This window comes from Dermacentor variabilis, chromosome 2, assembly GCF_050947875.1.
Source record: "Dermacentor variabilis isolate Ectoservices chromosome 2, ASM5094787v1, whole genome shotgun sequence".
In the NCBI taxonomy this organism is placed as follows: domain Eukaryota; kingdom Metazoa; phylum Arthropoda; class Arachnida; order Ixodida; family Ixodidae; genus Dermacentor; species Dermacentor variabilis.
Window position 1 is genome coordinate 166,679,808 of NC_134569.1, and position 18,952 is coordinate 166,698,759.

General features: G+C 46.3%; 1 protein-coding gene across 1 annotated transcript in view; it reads right to left on the reverse strand.

Moving 5' to 3' along the window:
• The window catches only part of LOC142572924 (diuretic hormone receptor-like), a 193,300-nt gene extending 174,799 nt beyond the window's left edge, over positions 1 to 18,501 (reverse strand). The window contains exon 1 of the mRNA XM_075682380.1: positions 18,232 to 18,501. The gene's annotated coding sequence lies outside the window, so the exon portion shown is untranslated. The remainder of the gene's footprint in view (positions 1 to 18,231) is intronic.
• Between the last annotated feature and the right edge of the window lie 451 nt (positions 18,502 to 18,952).

Sequence of the window (18,952 nt, forward strand, 5' to 3'; positions counted from 1 at the left end):
CAAAATGGATTCGTTCTCGTGGCCTGCTGATGACCACAAGAGCAGCGGGTCCATGCTCGAGTGGTCCTCTCCTCCGGGGACACCGCCGTCTGAATAAGACCCTGTAATGAACCCAGGCGTTCGCTTGTTTGCGCCACCGCGTGTGTGCGTGTGAGTGCCCGACGCCTATAATCATGGGACAGATTTTATTATTATTTTTTTTTTTTTTGCGTCTGGAGCAGCAAGCGACGGTGTTGTAGCCCCTGAGTGACATCTCCGGACCTCTCATTATACTTCTCTCGTTTCCCCAATTCTCCACGTTCCAACAATATTGTGCAGTGCTGCGGACGGATCGGAAAGAGCACGCGAAATGTTCCTGTGACCCCGTCGCACCGTCGCACCGAGCGTTCGTGGCTCGCTTAAGCGCTGAAGCGTAAAACGAACCTCAGTACGCAGCTGCGTTTACAGCAATAAATGTGTAGCGAAAGAAAGGACAGACAAAGAAAGCATGAATTTGTGAAGTTCATCGATAGTTGACTTTCTCCGCGTTTGCAGGTGACAATGGCTAGAAGTTAATGACGATTGTAGGATTCGGGTGGCCGCGAAAGGCAGGCCTTTGGCCGTACTGCACACAACTGCCTTAACCAGCAAGACACTGTGGACAGGAACCCCTACCATTTTTTGGTGCAGATTGAATTGTCGATGCGAAAAGACTCCATTGGGCAACAGGGGCCGAGAGGTTCTAAATGGTAATCGAGACTTTTGCCTTCAGACCCAGAGAGATAACACAAACGCAAACACATAAACACATTACAAAAAAGAACTTATTCTTCTAGGGGAGTTTTCGTAACGATAAATTCTGCCGAATTCGGGGCGCCCGATTATTTATCTATCGTAGTTTCATTTTGACTGTGTGTACTTGTATGTTAAAGAAAACAAGATGATTTACTTATTTAACCTGTTCTTGATCCCAGTTTTCGATTTGAATACTGCTACGAAGCTAGCGCCTCGGTCCTACTGAACCTTCTGTTACCGTTCGCGCGTAGCAGCAGCAGTAATGAGTTTCTGCATTATTCATCCTATACACGACTGCACAAAAGGAAGAATCGTTTTTTTTTTAACTAACTTCAGGTGTTCTTTCAACATAGTGTCATTGTTTACTTTGTTATGGGCGCGGGCGACGCGGCAAGAGCTACTTACAAGCTGGCGAAAGTCTATACAAATTGCTATCAATCCCGCAAGAGTAGCACGATCACCAACAAGGTCAAGTACAAAAAGTACAAAAAGAAATGTTCGGGGTCGCTCTTGTACAATCCTCGCTGAAACAAGGTAAGTGGGAGTGTAATCGCTCCCATGCATCTCAATGTCCAAAAAGCACTTAAAGCCAGTGGCAAAGCGGCGGCATACAAATGTCAAGTCCAGACAGATGCTGTACACTGGGCTCCGTAGAAATGTAGGACTATAGCGTCGTTCAGTAGCAAGAGGTCATGATTGGAGAAAAATGAAGCGACTCTTCGTGCCCCTGAGTTGGCTTTCGAGCTTCCCCCTATGGTGTTACGGGCCTGAAAGTCCCCGGCGATAATCCAAGGAACAGGATAAGCATTTATTATGTATTTTAGTCTATTGATGTCAAATGGGCTTGATGGAGACAGGTACGCACCTACGAGTGTAAAGATGGGCTTTCTATTTTAACGGTTAGGCCGACATACTGGTTGCTGTCAGAAGGTCGCACAATCCGCACGACGTAAGCTCATGGCGGATAAGGACGACGACCTTGCTACTTTCGTTGGTGCTTTAGGACGTAATTGACTCGTCGCCGGATAGTGTAATTTGGTGTGACAATTTGGCAACACCTACACGGATAGCAAAGGTGCATATAAGAATGTTCTTCATGTGGCTATGTTCGAGGCTCTGGAAATGGTTGGGCTCGGAGGTCTGCTCTATGGTTGGACACGCAGTTATTTGTATACGCGATCTCTCTTTCTGAATACGGAAGACGGCCCAGTTTCTCAACACTACACACACCGTGGAGTTCCGTAGGGGGGTGTCTCGAGACCGACGCCCTTCGGCCTTCTGCCCGTTGGTCTCGTAGAATGCCTACCAAAAACAGTGAAGTTGTCAATCTATGCCGATGGCATCTGCGTCTAAGCATCTGGCGTAACGCGTCGTCAAGTGCGTGCAATGCTTCAAAAATCTGCGACATTGATAACGACGTACCTTGGCAAATAAGTCCTTAAGATTCCCTCAGAAAAATGCGCATTGGTCGCGTTTAGCCGGAAACTAATGACTTCATACGCGATATCCATTGATAAACAAAGTATCTCTCACGTCATGATGCTAGGGTTCTCAGGGGTAATCATGGACCTTGACTTCGGTGGGAGTGCCCATGTGACCTACCTAAAAAGGCGCCTGGCGGCTATCTCTCATATTTTCAGGTTTCGCGGAGTAAAAACTGGGATACTTCAGTACACGCATAACCCTCCGTGGTTGCTTAGTGGCTATGTCGTTGGGTTGCTAAGCACGAGATCGTGCGATCGAATCCTGGCCACGGCGGCCGCTTTCCTATGGGGGCGAAATGCGAAAACACTGGTACTTAGATTTAGCTGCACGATAAACAACTCCGAGTAGACCAAATTTCCGGAATCCCCCACTACGGCGTGTCTCGTAATGAGATCGTGGTATTCAGTTCAGTTCATTATTCTTTAGATACAATGAATTGGTAAGAGAATATACAGACGAGGATCCCTATATCAAAGAATGCAACGGGACCCTCGGTTTATAATAACAAAGGAGAGATGTATTAAAGAAGAGCAAACTAACTAAGAAAACACAATCGCGAAAATACAACATAGAAAAATTAGGTTAACCAAAACAAATTGTATGTATACAATCCTACAGTGCATAAAAAAACTGTCACTACATACAAATGGCAAATGCAGAGCAATGAATGGCGTAAACTTAGTTACACATATAGAAAGGCTGAAGGGCGCATTACTAAATGTATGAAAGGACAAAGATTTAATGCTGAGGCGTAAACTATTCCACAGTGTTGCAGCAGCGAATGATGATGTCATATTTCCACAGAATGAGCCACGGGAAGTAGAACATTCAAGTTACGTGCAAACCTGGTATTATTATTATTATTATTATTATTATTATTATTATTATTATTATTATTATTATTATTATTATTATTATTATTATTATTATTGTTATTATTATTATTGATGAGGTACCTGGAATGAATGAATTGGTATGAAAGCTGTTTAGTACTTAATTTATAAAACATAATTATTAGATGATAGTTGAACAAGTTCGTTACAACAAGGATGTTATTTTCCCGAAGTAATAGAGTTGCACCCGTGAAAAATCCAGTGTTAGCGATAATGCGTAAACCACGTAAACGGCACGTAAACCCCCGTAATTTATATAGTTTCAATTTTGCGGAGAAATGCATTACCGTTCCAGTTACTGTCTTAACAAAACTTCGTTTCGTGCTTGAAGCACAAAAGATACTGGTACGCCACTGCATTTCTCTGCAAAGGACACTGTTTCTCGGGTATCTGAGCCACAGCTTGGCAGTGCTGGTCAGTAGCTGCAGAACTAATATCGGTACTATCGAATGTGCTCAGGCGCACGCGCTTAAGGTTTGTCTAGGGTTACCACGATGTACAGTCAACCGCAAAAGTTTACGGGACGCAGGATCTGCCATGAAGCTGAATTCTCGCAAAGCGTGGTCACACAGCATCGAATTAAATGTTCCAGCATGTAGTAGCCTTCACCACCTACACAGTGATTCATTCAATACGAAGTGTCATGCCTTAACAGTGCGGGAATTCACATTTGAAGAGGAAACCGCATCCCGTAAACTTTTGCTGCTGACTGTACATCAACATCAGAAACCATTGCACGTGACTTCTCAGTCGAAATTAACATTGTTATGGAAGCGCTCAGAGCACACGTCAGGCAACTTTCTCGCGCCCCTTTCCACTATATAGCCTCACTGCCTGAGGACCGACCACGAGCCTCTTTATTCAAGACGATGCTCCCTTATTGTGTATACCTTCCATCAGATTACACAGCTGTAGAGAGAGTTTTGCTTCCCCCTTGGAGCTTGGCTCAACCACAAGTTCGACTGACCATACCAGGAATTCGAACGAAGGCACAATTCTCATCGCGAGCTCTCAGTCAAATTTCGCTGTTCTTGCTGTACGAAAAATACAACGATCATACCCATTTATAGACTGATGGTTCAACCACCGGGACAGTTCTGCCGGGTCAGTGACTTTTCCTGAGAAAGCAACCACCTTCAAGACCGCCCACCAGAGAACAGCAACAGCTGCCGAGCTTGCTGCTGTTCGCAGCGCACTACGTATAATTCAAGAGGAACCACCTCAAAAGTGGAGCCTTTTCAGCTTCTGTAAGGCAGCTCTATATCGCTTGCTTTCCGCCTTACGCAGTGCACCCTACGAACAACTAGTGCTGGAACTCCGAGAGCTCCTCCATCGCCTTGTCGCGCAAGGACACGGCATCGCAGTCCACGAGCTCCGTAGCCACTGTGGCATAATGGGCCAAGAACGTGCCGACGAAGCTTCTCGATCTGCTCATGAAGACGGCGTACAGGAAGCAATCCCGCTGTCAAGAACAGATGTAGCAGCGAAAATTCAGGTGCCTGCAAATGGTACCACACAATCGTTGTGGACCACACCTAGTTTCCAGAACGCACATATGCATCGAGTGGACCACTGTCTTTCACTTTTTCCTTCACCTGGACTATCCCAGCCCGAGACAACGGTACTTTATCGGCGTCGTTTGGCGTCGCTTTTACAAACTCCTCTGCTTTCCGCATCAAAAGTGAAGATAGTGCTGCGTCTGACCGATGCGGCAGCGAGGAAGCTATCGAACACGTTCCTTGCCGTGGTCCCCGATACAGCACACACAGGCAGTCTTTCGCTAGGGGGCTGTCGCTTCTTGAGGACCGGCCACTTTTGGAGCCGACAAACCTGAAACGCTGTCCTATACAGTCGTCACAAAGCAAGTTGGTCAAAGCACTCTTGAAATTTTTGCGTTCAAGTGCCTATTAGAGAGACTATAGCTCTCACGGATGTTCGCAACCTTTTCTTTTTTTTCCTGCCGTTGCTTTTTTTTCTGCGCCATTCTTTCTTGCTTTCTTTGTCCGTTCCCTTCTCGTAATGCAAGGTATTAATCTACAGTCCTTTCGGGTTAACCTCCCTGTCTTTCCCACCCCATTTATCTCTCTCTTTTTCTCCCTCAAAGAGCTTATGTCTCAGCTTTTTTATGTTGTTTCTTTTAGCGTCGCAAGAGAGTACTGTTTTCCACTTTTCCGCAGCCTGTGCTTGTATATTATGTATATATTGATGTATTTCTTACAAATATACCTCTTTACCTCTTTTCACAGTGCGCGCTCGTGTTTATATAGTTGTGTCCCACTTTTGTCGCGCAGTTGCCAAAAAGTTCAGCTTATCATGTTGACATCAGAATTTGTGTAACATGAATCAGAAGAGCCTAGCGCTGTAAATCACACCAGGACTCCGAACAAAACGCTAACGTTGTCTTTACTGTAGAGCTGCGGATTTGCTCAGAGAACAAGTTAACGAAAAACGCGGTCTACGTGCGCTTGCAACAGTTTCTAATTACGAAAAATGACGCCTTTCAGGCTATAATAACGAAATAGGTCCGTTTGGTTAGTAGTGGCAAAATTTTTATCTGCGTCACTAATGCTTCCACGTATAAGTGTCTGAGCTACTAGTTAGCAAGAACTGTGTGAACCTCTTGACACCATCACATTTCTGTTTAGATGGCGTCTGAAAGTCAGATGTCTAACGACAATGTCTCTTTAACACGCAATAAAAAGGCAACACAGTTCATGGCGAAAACTTGTGTTTGCGCTTGCTCGGCCGTTTAATTATTGTAACGTGTATTCAGCAAAAAACAATTCCGACTACACGGCTATAAAATGACTAAAACAACGTTTACTTCCGCAACCCGATATGACCTGAAATATATGGAAGGTAACGCTCGGTTTCCCATGTGTCCGAAATTCAGGGCGTACGACATGGTTGATCGCTTCCCGTGCGCAACAAGGACACTTTTGACGATACGAAGGCCCGCGTGGCTGAAGGAAAATTTCCGCTGAATGGAATGCATTGTCGAAAGCAATGGGGAACGAAATGTGTACCATCGTTTACGCTACGCGGTCGGCGTTTAATTTGCTGACGATAGCAAAGTAAGCAAGTTGACTGTCATGTTGCACTAGTCAATACGTGAAATTCGAAGGTGCACTTCTGTACACATTTTGTCTTGCCGAACGATGGTGGCGCGCCTGAGGTTAAATGTTTAAATATAAAGCGTCAACTTGCACACTGGTGCAACCATTGCTGTGGTGCTCTGTTTCCTGCCCCGCTGAAGCTTTGAGAGCGCGTCTTTCATCTTCCTCAGAGTTGTACTCGCTTGTAGGCTAGTATAGAACTGCTCCAGGGAACGGCGTCATACAGATGCTACACCTGCCTTCCGTTGCCTACCACAAACCTAAATATTCCGGCACGCACGTGCGCGTGATTCGATTAGTCTCGTGTTTCTAATGGTCGTGCAGCAAAAATATGAAAGCTGCAGATTGTTGTGGCCATAAATTGAAGTAGCGTCATGAAAAATGACCAAAAAGTGTTTCTATTTAACTCTGTCCGCGCGCCTGAACGCTGGCGACTTCACAGGTCTCTAGTTTGCAGTCATGAAGCTTGAATATAGCCCATCTTGGTTAGCACAAGTAGTTGCGTAGGAAAGCTTGCTCACAGGAGTTCGCGTATCATCTACTAGGGTATATAAGTCCTTCTGTAATAACTACTGAAGCAGTATACTAATGCATCATGCTATATTGTGGCCCCTTTTACAGCGTAGCTGTTATACCCAAGTTGATCGGGATTTCCACGCTGCGCACTCTCACGAAAAAGAAACACATAAGCGAGGAGTAAATCATACAATACACAGCACAGCATTCGCTTCAACAAAGAACAAGCATGAAACAAGCATCCAAACAACATTGCTGACAAGGCGCGCCTGATAAGCATACGTAGCAAGTGGCGATTCTCGCATGTTTCCCAGTAAGTATTACTGCTGCGCAAGCTGCCCCGGCCACAGAAGCTAGCGACATTGGGAGTGAACAAGTCTTTCATACATAAAAGAACCAGCCTAGCAAGTGATTTCACTGTTGTTGCAGCACCGCTATGGGTAGGCAACACATAAAGCTCCCGAAGGAGAAGCGTGAATGCGAGGAGCAGCAAAGGGAAAAGAAACGATTATTCGATCAGCGGCGGCGAGCTTCCACTGTTACCGCTACTCCCATTAGCCTACATTACCACCACAGGCATTACTCTAAAGCAATAGAGCGCTGCATCCCGCCTTCAGCCGTTGCAGTTATGGTTTTCAACCGGTTTGCTGGACATCCACACCCACAGCGCTGGGCTGGCATGGTGAGTCAATTCTTTTTACTGTTTTCGTTTTATTTTACGCATTACTTTATAGAAATGACTGACTATACTTTTATCTTCTGGACATTAACGGCGTAAGGCGGTACAGTTGGCTATACAGAAGCACAGTTGAATGGCTCCAGATGTAGGAGACTCTGCGTTACGCACGTATAGAAGTCCGGCTGCATTTTTTGTCGTAAGCTGGCCTATATAAAGCGCGAAATGCGTTTAGGTCCCGTTGGCGGCAATCATCAGGTGACGTTGAGAGCAGAGCTAGGTACTCCGGGTAACCAGCATAAAAAGAAAATGCGGTCTCTTGCCTCCATCCCTTATTGCAGGACCACGTTAGATACGATAGTTACTGCCCAAACAAGTTACAAAAAATGTTGCTTCCGAGTTCTTGCTAAAGTTTGTTTACAATATCACCCAAGCTGTAACTTCGGGTACGCCGAAGTTTTTTGATCATTCCCAATACGACGTTCGAGGCATGTATGGCACCATACACTGCATCGTCATCTTCTGGCCCTGAGACAGCGTTGCCCGTGCTCTATTGAACGCCAGCGGTCCGTGAGGTCCGTCGCGCAGGTATTGCGTCGCCTCGAGAGGTGGCGCCACGCTGTGTGGCTCATCCTTCAGGCTGCCCTTCTACCTGGACAGTGCGCTCCGTCTCCGTGGCGCCTTTCGCTGCCTGTGGTGCCGCTTTCAGCCGGTTTTCTTCTCCTAGCTGGGCAGCGTCCATATTGACCAGTGCATAGTATGGTGTGGTGCGGTGCGGTGTGGTGGGCTGTGCCATTACGAACGTGCACTACACCTATTTTGGGATTGTAGCCAGTATCATCTGCAACTAATCGGCTTTGCTGGCAGCCGTTTCACGCTTACATCTACTCTCGATTACGGGAGAGCCAGCAATTCTTTAGCAACTGCCGAAGTCACCTTCGCCAAATGACAAGAATCGGACTTATTTATGACACAAGCAGCATGCTAGGTCAGAATACACTTCGTTGCCACGACAAAGTGCTAAACAGCGGCGCGGAAAATTCTGTCTTCACCACTGCAGCTCAGTGCCATATATGCCAACACAACGTTCGCGATCCTGCTTCGCATGCCATTTCAACGATGAGGTAACCTCTGCGCTACATGTCAAATGTAAAGCCCAAATCAGGCCTCAGCAAAGCAGCAAGCGATTACCTGCATATTTCAACAACAAAGACCCGCCGCGGTTGCTCAGTGGCTGTGGTGTTAGGCTGCTGAGCACGAGGTCGCGGGATCGAATCCCGGCCACGGCGGCCGCATTTCGATGGGGGCGAAATGCGAAAACACCCGTGTACTTAGATTTAGGTGCACGTTAAAGAACCCCCGGTGGTCGAATATTCCGGAGTCCTCCACTACGGCGTGCCCCATAATCAGAAAGTGGTTTTGGCACGTAAAACCCCATAATTTATTTCAACAACAAAGAGAGCACATTGTTGACCTTTATTTCCTTTTTTGCAGCCTGCAGACTAACGCACCGACTGCTGAAATTCGCAGAATATCTAAAGCGTTTTTCGCACAACAAATCGGACTGCACTCGCTGTAGACTCCGTGCGCCACCGCCGCCGCCGCCACCGCCGTAGCGATGATCAAGGTAAATTTTTAAGGAGAAAACTGACACGGACAGAATGGTTACCGTTGAGGCTGTATCTGGAAACGGTAAGGAGGTATTGTTGCGCCCGTGCTATATTTAAAACAAAGGTAAACCCGCCTGTGGTTTGCCTCGCATTCCATGGTGGACTAAAATTATCATTAAATTACACAAATTACATCAGCCCTTTAATACCGTTAAGCCTGTTAAAAGGACGTTTTTTGTGTTTGCATTCATCGTTACACGTATTGCCACCTATTTTGCTCATAACAGCCCACAATAAAAGCGTGTGCGATGGCGTTATCATGTCATTGCGGCGCCTCCTTAGCCTGTCGGATTGGCTTCCTGTCCCGCGCAGTTAGCCTCCTTGAGTGTGGTCAACAATCGTTAGGCCTGGCGTGACAAGTGCTGCACCCAGTCATCCCAGGTGCGCGATGGTGCGACATCGCAAGTAGCTTTTCATATGGGTTCGAAAATCCAGGACGTGATTTTCAGCGTCACTGCACATCAAGCATGATCGAAAACATGATTTTCGCGTGATTTGGACCACACATCAATGCCGTGAAAACCGAAATTTCTGTTCCGCGGTCCAGTATTCTGTCGTGGGAACGACGTTGATTCTGATGCAGCGACATGTTTCTATCATTGATAAGCACGACCCTTGTTCGGTCGGCAATGCGAGTGTCGCCCTGACGGCGTAAATGTTTGTCGTAGGAATAACTCATATGCATGGAGAAACGTAAAAAAATATTAGGGCACTGAAACGTAGCACTTCTTCATTATGTCTATGCGTATAGCACGGCTGCGTGCTGCAGAAAAGGAGAAGCAGAAACAGCACAGGGCTCTTCGGGTGCTGGACTCCGTCCACCACTTCCTGAACGAAGCTAATTTTGTACCGCGTTAGACATCACCCATTTCTCTATGCCTGAGCTTCCTCATGTTTGTTTTCCTCAAGCCTAAAGTAGTACGAGAAGGAACACGAGCGCTAAGCCTTAAGGGGAGTATAATTCTTGTTCTTGACTTTCACTGATATTTATGAAAACAATTGAATGGAAAATAATGTCACCTACATAAGGAAATTTCCGTGTGAAGCGCATTTCTTAACACCGGGTACCACGTTGTACATGAGTATACACGTCCTGTTATTATTTCCTTCAGTGGGAAGCAGAAATCTAACAGACCCGTGCCCGGCGTTTTACCATAGTTTGATTGTTCGCTGTCGTCACCAGATATTTCAAATGGTATAGCGAGTTACGATCACATGCGGATTCTTCCAAAAACCACCACTATTCATGGGCGTGTGTGTGTGCACCGTAATTTTCTACAGTTTTAATATGTGAAGAGAAAGTCTGCGTTAGTGCCGAAACGCACGGATCATAGGGAAGTGTATTCTTCGGAACGACACTTTTCTCAGGTATACGTGAGACACCTTAATAATGAGTCTGGTGATCTAAGTTTGCATGTGTTGCGATAGTTTGGTCCCGAGTAAAACACCGCTTATGTTGCGGCGTCCGTAAATTCAAGGGAAGGTTTGCCTTTTCGTCCGTGTTCGAAGTCCGTCTGTCACGCAATAAACTGGGCTGAACCCGGAGATGACGTAACGAAACCTAATGGCACATTCGACTGGATACTACCGCACTCGATTTACGGCGACGCGAAGTCCTGCCGAGATAGGATCCAGTGAAAGCTTGCTCCAGCCAAACGTGCTTGCTGCACCCAGAGCAATCCGATTGGCCACGTGATCGAATTCCTGTCGGTTCTCAGTCGCACTCCCAGGTCGGAGGCGAAAGCGGCTTTGAGCGCTCTGAATTTGAGTGCTGCGCTTTAAGTCAACCAGGCGAACTTAAGCCGCAGCACGAAAGCGCCCTAGCGCGTTTGAAGGCGACCAGGCAAATGTACCATGAGGCCGCACGGGGGGGGGGGGGGGAGGAGGGGGGATATGCATTTAAACGTGTGGACTTGGAGGCCTCTCCACATGCCAAAGCACAATACCTGTGTATGCAAGGGTTTTCATCTGGTTTAAACTTCGAGTCAATCCCGAAGGCCGTGCAAGCAAAGCTGCGAGAGGGACGACCCCGATAATGCTATTGCAGTAAATTCACTCACATGTAGCATGTACAGCTGAGTCGCACATGCAGCTTGCCGCACATATCAAAGCTTAGTTGAGAGTCAGTGCTAGTCCCGTGCCCTTCTTCGTTGTTGTGTCTAATCGTTTTGCGGTGTAACTTGCCGCAGAAGCTTAGTGGCTATCGTATTGCCCTGCTGATCGAGCTCATGGTCGCGGGCTCAATCCGGGCCGCGGCGGCCGCATTTCGATGGCGGCGAAATTGAAGAACGCCCGTGTATGCAGATTAGGTATGCATTAAGAAACTTTAAGTGGTGAAAATTATTCCGGCCGGCCCTGCTCAGCCAAGACCTCGCTGATCAACTGTGCGCCGTTCGGCACGCCGAGGAAGCCGCCCGTTTCCAAGGACTCGAAGCCGTCATCTAGGCTGGGGTGATTATGGCCCCACCCCGTCCAAATCGCCGGACATTTCAGATAAAGTTTTCACTCACTCCTTAACTATATATCATGATTCATAATGGGATCGTGGTTCTGGCGAGAAAAACCAGAGAATTTATTTTTTAACCTTGCACGATTGTTAGAACATGTAGCATATAAAATAACCTAGCGTCTCGGCTTACCCCAGTTTGGCGTCTGTGTGTCGCCAATTAGACGCTGTGCGCATGCTTTTACACAGCTTTCCCACTACTGTGCTGTGCTGGAGAGGGAGACTCGCGCCGCGATTCGGTGAATGGAGTGGAGAGTGAAAAAATGAAAGCTTCCACCTTAGCTCATTTGCACGAACAAAAGCTCTGATGATAGCGTGGAGAAGTTCGGGGAGCAAGTACTTGTGTTGTGTGGTGCTGCTTCATAAGTCCCAAACGACGTTTGCATAGCTCAATGCGACACCAAATGTCCTTTACCAACGTCTCAACTTGAAGCTGAAATCGATCATATCTCTGCAATGGGTCTAGGCAGGTCGAAAGCCAAGAGTTGCGTTTCGTGCCTGCTCAGTACCTAGATTCGGTCTTGCAATTCTACCTGCACCGAGAGACTGACAACGTCTCGGTTCAGTAGAGTTTCTTGCTGGACGAGTTCATACGTACTCGTACATAAATAGGAAATCAGAAAAAAAAAATGGAGACGTAGACTAGCATATTATATCAGAAAACTATATGCCACGAAAGATGTGTGGGCGCGCGGTCGTTCGTTTAAACAGCCAATTAATGTAGTTACCCTGACAACAGGTCAGCATTATGATGTTTTTGTTCTACTCTAAATGACGTAGCGTATCTAGCATCCTCTTTCTGGGGTAGTTTCTTCAGGAAGAAAAGTAGCTGCAAGTCCAGCGTTCGTCAGATGCACTTCTTTCCTTGTGTACGCGTCGCTCTCGCTCGTGTCCTCTTCATTACAAGCGTCTACGTATCGATAGTGTGACGGTAGAAATATCGCACGTATATGATGTAACCTAGCACCTCAGTTATTATAGTATCATATATAACTTGAACATGAGCATCTACAATCCTTGTGTCTTTGGGCATAATTTTTACTGTAAGCATTTTATTAATAAAATAAATGTGCATGCACTAAAGTGTAAGGCTAGATCAGGGACCGTATTTCATTCGCTCCCTACAAATGTCTTATGGCGCTCCTGTCTTCCCTGAGAAGTGTAAGAGGAATGATGCATTAGCTGGCGGCCAACTCCGCTTCTGCTATTCAAAAACTTGAAAAATATGCAAATGCTCTCATGAGACAACCTCCGCAGGTTTTTGAAGAAGATCTGATGCATTTGGAGCAAGAATTACAATTTTAGCCCCTGTAAAACGCTTAATTTTGATTAGGGTCTCGCACATTTTAGAAAAAGTCCTGAAAATTTGCAAGGTTAAAAATACCGAAGCACGAAGTTTACAGATCCGTAACTCTGCGCGAAAGACAGATATCACAATTCTCTTAACTGCAACTACTAATCGAAGACCGACAAGCGTTATATATACAAATTTACAACTTACGTGCGATTCTTAGAATGCTCAGGAAAGTTTCCCAATCATCCCGCTTACAATATGAGCGGTATATTTGAGAGTGCTGTATATTAAATCAATATTGATCGCTTCTTATGTCTCAACGGACGCAGTTTACACAACTGCTATAGCAATATTTGTTACTGAATTACAGAGTTAAATATTTGTGCACGATGTTCTCGTTTTTTTGTGCGTAAAATATTGGAAACCTAAATATTTCTGTATAGAAAATGTATTGCCGAACAAGAAAATCTGCTTCTTGCCGTCACTAAACATGAACTTTTTTTTTGTTCCGAAAGCGACAAGCCCTATCGTATTCGGCGCAGTTTATTCCGTGGAAAACAATTTCTACGTTTTTACGTAGAAGCGCCCGAGGTAGAGCTTGTCGATACCATATTTGTCGATACGTGTGGTTAAAAAAAATATGACATTTCTATTTACTTAGTTCCCATCACGGGTGCACTCAACTGCGAGCTCGAAATGACGCGCAACTGTAAACAAAACAAAACAAGAAAACAATAAAGAACGAGTGCGTCACTGGTAGACTCTGGTACGCTGCATTATGTGTGTGTCATATTCGTAGTTTCAGTTTTTGTTTGCACGTTGTTCTCGAAGCTGAAAATTGTTACGTAATACCTTCTTGGCGTACATAATATTTGCGGTGGCAAATTCCGTGCGACCTTTGAGGTCACGCTCGCGGCCTACTTTGACGTAAAAGTGCATCCCTCCTGTATAAAAAGTTGCACTTTTTTCGTTTTTGTTTTCGTCTGAGAGCCCAGAATCACAAACCCCTCTCCCAAGCAACTTCAACTGATGACAGTAAGCTGATTTTACGAGAAGTAATATTACCTTATTCACTGAAAAAGAAAATCATAATGCGCCTATAGAACTATGCAAGCCATGTAAGAGTAAAAGAGCCATGCAGCCTGTCTTCCCCAGCAGCTACCAACGGCACGCTAAACAGCTCGTCAAGCGTGCTGACTTTCACGGTAAGCGATTCAAACGACGGCTCTGCTGCGCCATTTCCTCACGTAAACCACTTCTAACAGCCACGCTATCTTCGCCTGGCCAGCAAAAAAAAAATAAATAAATAAATAAGCGTCTCTCCTGAGCTGACATGCATGTTGTGGAACGAACATGCTGCCGAGGTCAGTGCTGTAGGGACCACACTATGGCGCGTACTTCCAATCCCGTGCGAACAAAGTAAAAGCGTAAGTGACACACGTTGCTTCGTATTTTTAGCTATTGACCATGAGAGAATTTCTGTTTAATCCCCGCCGAGTGAGCAGCTGCGTCGCAGCTGTAAGGCCCCGCGATGTGCTCGGTTTTGTTTTCGTGTTATATTATTGTGGCGAAATTAGCGCCGTACCTACGTGGCAGCGCGGCACTCGCGCACGCGCCGTATATGGCTCGCAAAAAGTTAAAGGCGACTGCTGGAGGAATGAAGCTGCGTAGTATACTCACAGCCTTGATGCACTCTGCAAGGCATCCTCAACAGCCGCGGATCGCGCACAGTTGTGCTGCGAAGATGGTCCTTGCCCGACGAGTCCATAGCGAGCTCTGGAATGTGTCCTGCCAAGCTCTCATTAATTGCGAAGTATATATATGAAGAAGTATATGCAAACCGTTCACAGGACGCCACAATTTATCTTAGTCGTTGTCAGTGGCTGGCCATCTTGCCGCGAGAGGTTTATTCAAGCCTGCCGAGGAAGGCGTCGCCTCTGCACTTGTGGAACTTCTGAGACAAGACTTAGGAGGCACCCAATCTAAGACGATAGCATAGTACACTGCGTCTTTGTTTCCGAACCTTTGTACCACGCCTCCCCTTCCGCCAGTTTTACGTAGTGCCGACGTAAGTGTGATATAGTCCACGGTGAAATTTTCACTTACACCCATATCAATTTTTTTTTTTTCGCTTTGTTTGCTGATGGCGGAGCAGGAGCTTCTGTGCGGAGAACACAACTTCGTATTTAGGTGGCTGTAAATATCACTTTAATTATTTGCGATTGCTTCGAAACCAGCCGTATTAATTTCGGGCTGAAAGAGGCTTTTAATGTAACCACATAAACGCTTATCTGTTACAAATGTTTCTTGAAATCATCCCCGCACATCGCGAGATGAGCAAAGTACCTTTACCGGCCGTCGTTCGAGGCTAATGTAGATGGATGGATGACTCAACAACTTTATTGGGTCCTGCAAGGCTGTGGGGGGACCCATAGGAAGGCTAATCCCACGTCGGGACCGGAAGACAGAGCTTCGCGGCCGCGTCGTGGGTTTGCTGGACTGGCCAAACCTGTTCCACCAGATCCGGACTGCGAATGACAGCCTCGAACCTGGCCAGGTCTGGAGTGTGATCGGCGTTGGTGGCTCGGTCGCACGGCCAGAGCATATGTTTGAGGTTAAGCGGTTCATTACAGTTCGCGCACTGCGTATATGGGAATTGTTCCGCCATGGAGTAGTGTAGGCGTTTGGGTATGGGGGCATGTATTGGTTTGAAGTAGTCTCAAAGTGAGTGCTTGTGGTCTCATTAGTGTGGGATGTCGAGTGGCAAATTCTCTTCGGCTGAGGTAGGAGTATTTAGTGAGCTCGTTATATATAAGCTAGAGAAAATGGGCAAACTTTCTCCCTCGAAAACCACTGGCGACCTCAGACGAAAACTATGATGTCCTCAACAGTAGGATGTAATTGCTTGCACAGGAAAGAATGTAGGCACAGGTGTTGGAACAGGCAGCTTGGCGGCAATTTGCGAGCTTCTCCGTCCAACTCCTACGCCTCGGTAATGGCGAACACAAGCACGTCGGGTTCTAGATAAATTTTGACCACCTGGGGTCCTTCTTCGTCGACATAAATTTATCACACGAGTGGTTTCGTATACGTCCTAAGCTGAATTTTTTTCCATTGATGCCGTGACTTACAATCGCTACCGCGTGCTCAGCCCCAAAGCGCCACACCGCCTCAGCCGTTGCGATGACTGATGAACAGCTCATATGCGCATAATAGCAGGGGCCGAATTCACAAAGATTTTTGTTCGTCCGCGCGTTTTGCCCTTACCCAGCCGGCTTCGCTAATGATATGTCCAGCATCAGGATTGGCTGAATTTTTTTTTTTCCATGCGAACAATTCTATCGTAAGACATTTTTGCGAGTACGGGACCATATGCTTCATAATGTTGCGCTAACTCAAATTTCCTTCTGCATATACGATTTCTGCATCCTCAAGGATTGACATTCACAGTCCGGAAAATATTACAGAACATTTCTGTGTGCTTGCTGTTGCAGTTATCGAGCTAGCTCACTAAACTTAGGGCGACACATGCAGCGCAGTTTCTTTGAGTGGATAGAGCTGCACTGAAGGAAGTACTGAGCTTACATAAAACGGATCTGGTGAAATTTTCAGTGCTTGAACAGTAAATATGGCCATACCTGCGGTGTTTCACTTTATGTTCCTGACAACTTTTGCTGAATTATCGTTGCTATTAGCTTATAGCCTGAGGCAAGCAACGAGTGTTCCATCCTAAATTTTCGAGTATCCTAGTATCCATCCTAGCACCGAGTACTAGCGATTTCAATAAACAGTTGGAAGTAACGCCCTGTCCTGTCTGCAGTCCTTCCTGTGTCTCGTAACTGTTGGCGCTTCATCTATTGAAATACTAGCGATTGTTCTGGCTACACGATCACGCACCTATGCGACGAACTTGACCTGTAGGATAAGGGGCGGCCGCGCTCATCACGCTCGTCCTCCCTTGGCATCGCTTACATTTCTGTGAACAATTCTATGGTTTTAAGGTTCTATGTTCATTCCTATTGGAAATTTTTGGGCTTGTTCGTCGTCATTACAGCGTAACCTTCACTTACAAATTAATTACAAACAACCTGCAAGAGCAGATCCCTAAAAGTTACGTTTCCTTCTTCCGTAACACGCTCGTTTATACAGAAGAGAAACGGATGATGTATTATTGACTGTCAGGTTCAGTGAAGCGATTTCTCCTGTTTTAATTTTTTTTATGAAAGCATTTACTTTCTAGCGAGATTCTTGTTAAAAAAATAAAAAAAAATAATAACAAAAGGGTGGCGGAAAAGTGCAGAGCGGCGTAAATAGATACAAGCAAGGTACATGACAAACTGGATCTTTATTTAACTAGGGAACAGATTAGGAACCCGTTGAATATCACAAGTAGTATTCACAAGATATTTCGCAGGTTAGACTGCCCTTTCAGAACAGGAGCCGAAACTTCAAAATGAAAGCAAAACGAGCCATAGTGGTCAATCACTGAGGCAATTTTTTTCTTTTTTATGAGAGGAGAATCTTGTAAATTCGGCTGGATAATCTTCGTAAACGCCTTCCATATTATGTTCTGAGTAGACGTGTTCCGGAGAGCAGGATATAATTCTAGTTAACAACTTATCCACAATCGTTCGGACGCAAAAGTGTTGGCCTATCACGGTATCATTAAAACTTAGTATTAGCAGAGTATGGAATAAATATAACGATCATGAACATCGGTGATAAATAAAATTTTATTTGCTGAAAATTATTTCACAGTTAAGAATTTATGACATTCTTTACATACGACTGGCGGCGCAAAAAAACCCTCGCGTGGGCGATTTTCCTATCTCGACGCCTCAGGGAAGAAATATAAGGGTGTCTGAAATAGTTGCAGTTGAAGGCGTTAGAAAAAAGTTAATGTATGAAGACATGAATGACAGTTATCACAGTTTTTCAGAGTCAATATTCGACGGTGCATGGCGAACAGAACCATGCGCGGACAAAAAAACGTGCACCTTGCTAACAAGAAATGTTTTTCAGCAGACACGGAGCTACTCATTTGGAGTTGGCACTCTCGGATAAACTAGTTCTCCGTGTCACAACTAGTGCACAATGCACGCGCCGCGCAACAGGTCGGAGAGGACCCGATCGTGACGAAATTTCCCGCAACTAGAAACGAACGCGCGCTCCTGAAAGTTCGCGGCGATTCGAAAAAAAAAAAAAACACACATATTCTATAACGATGTCCGACATCCTGCATAATACGATGCGTTCGACAAAACCGCAAGCGAAATCCAGCAAACACATACGTATGTTTACCTCGTTGTCGGCCGAGACCAACCGCTGCGAGTCGAGGCGAAAACGAAACTCAAAGTCAGCAGACTCCCTTTGGCACTCGAAAAAGTCGGTCGAGTTCCGTGACTTTTAGCGAAGCAAAGGACCAGCAGCGCTCGACGAGCACCCAACTCCCGTCTGGCGGCGGGCAGAGGACCGCAAACGCGCGGAAGTTGCCGCGGATGAGCGGCGGCCCACCAACCGCGCTGGGAACACAGAACTTGAAGCGCACAAATGCACGCGCGTTTCGGCACGCGGCTTTTCGCCGATTGATCCCGTAGCCGCGCGCTCCGCACTCTCTACGCGCCACACGTGTGCGGCTGTGCGTAGCGCCGGAACGGCTGACGCCACCTGGCCGTCGGAGGAGGAAACAGGCGCAGATAGCATGCCGGAGGCGCGGGTGGCCCTCGGTGCGCTGCGCTCGCGGCAGTGGAGGAAGTGGTGCGTGACTGAACTTCAGGTAACGCGAGTGCGAGGTACCCGCATAACGGATTGTACCCGCTTAAATGCTCAAATTAGTCCGTTGTTCAACAGAAGAGCGCGTCAGCAGGCATTATGACTTCGTTCAATTTTCCGCCTAGCATCGTTCTCTCTCTTTCTTTTAAGCCACTAGCTTCATAGACTTGGGTTCCCTAGCGTCGATTAAGAGGAGCAATCTGCATAACAATTCGGCAAGACTTGCATGCACACGGCGAATACAATTGAT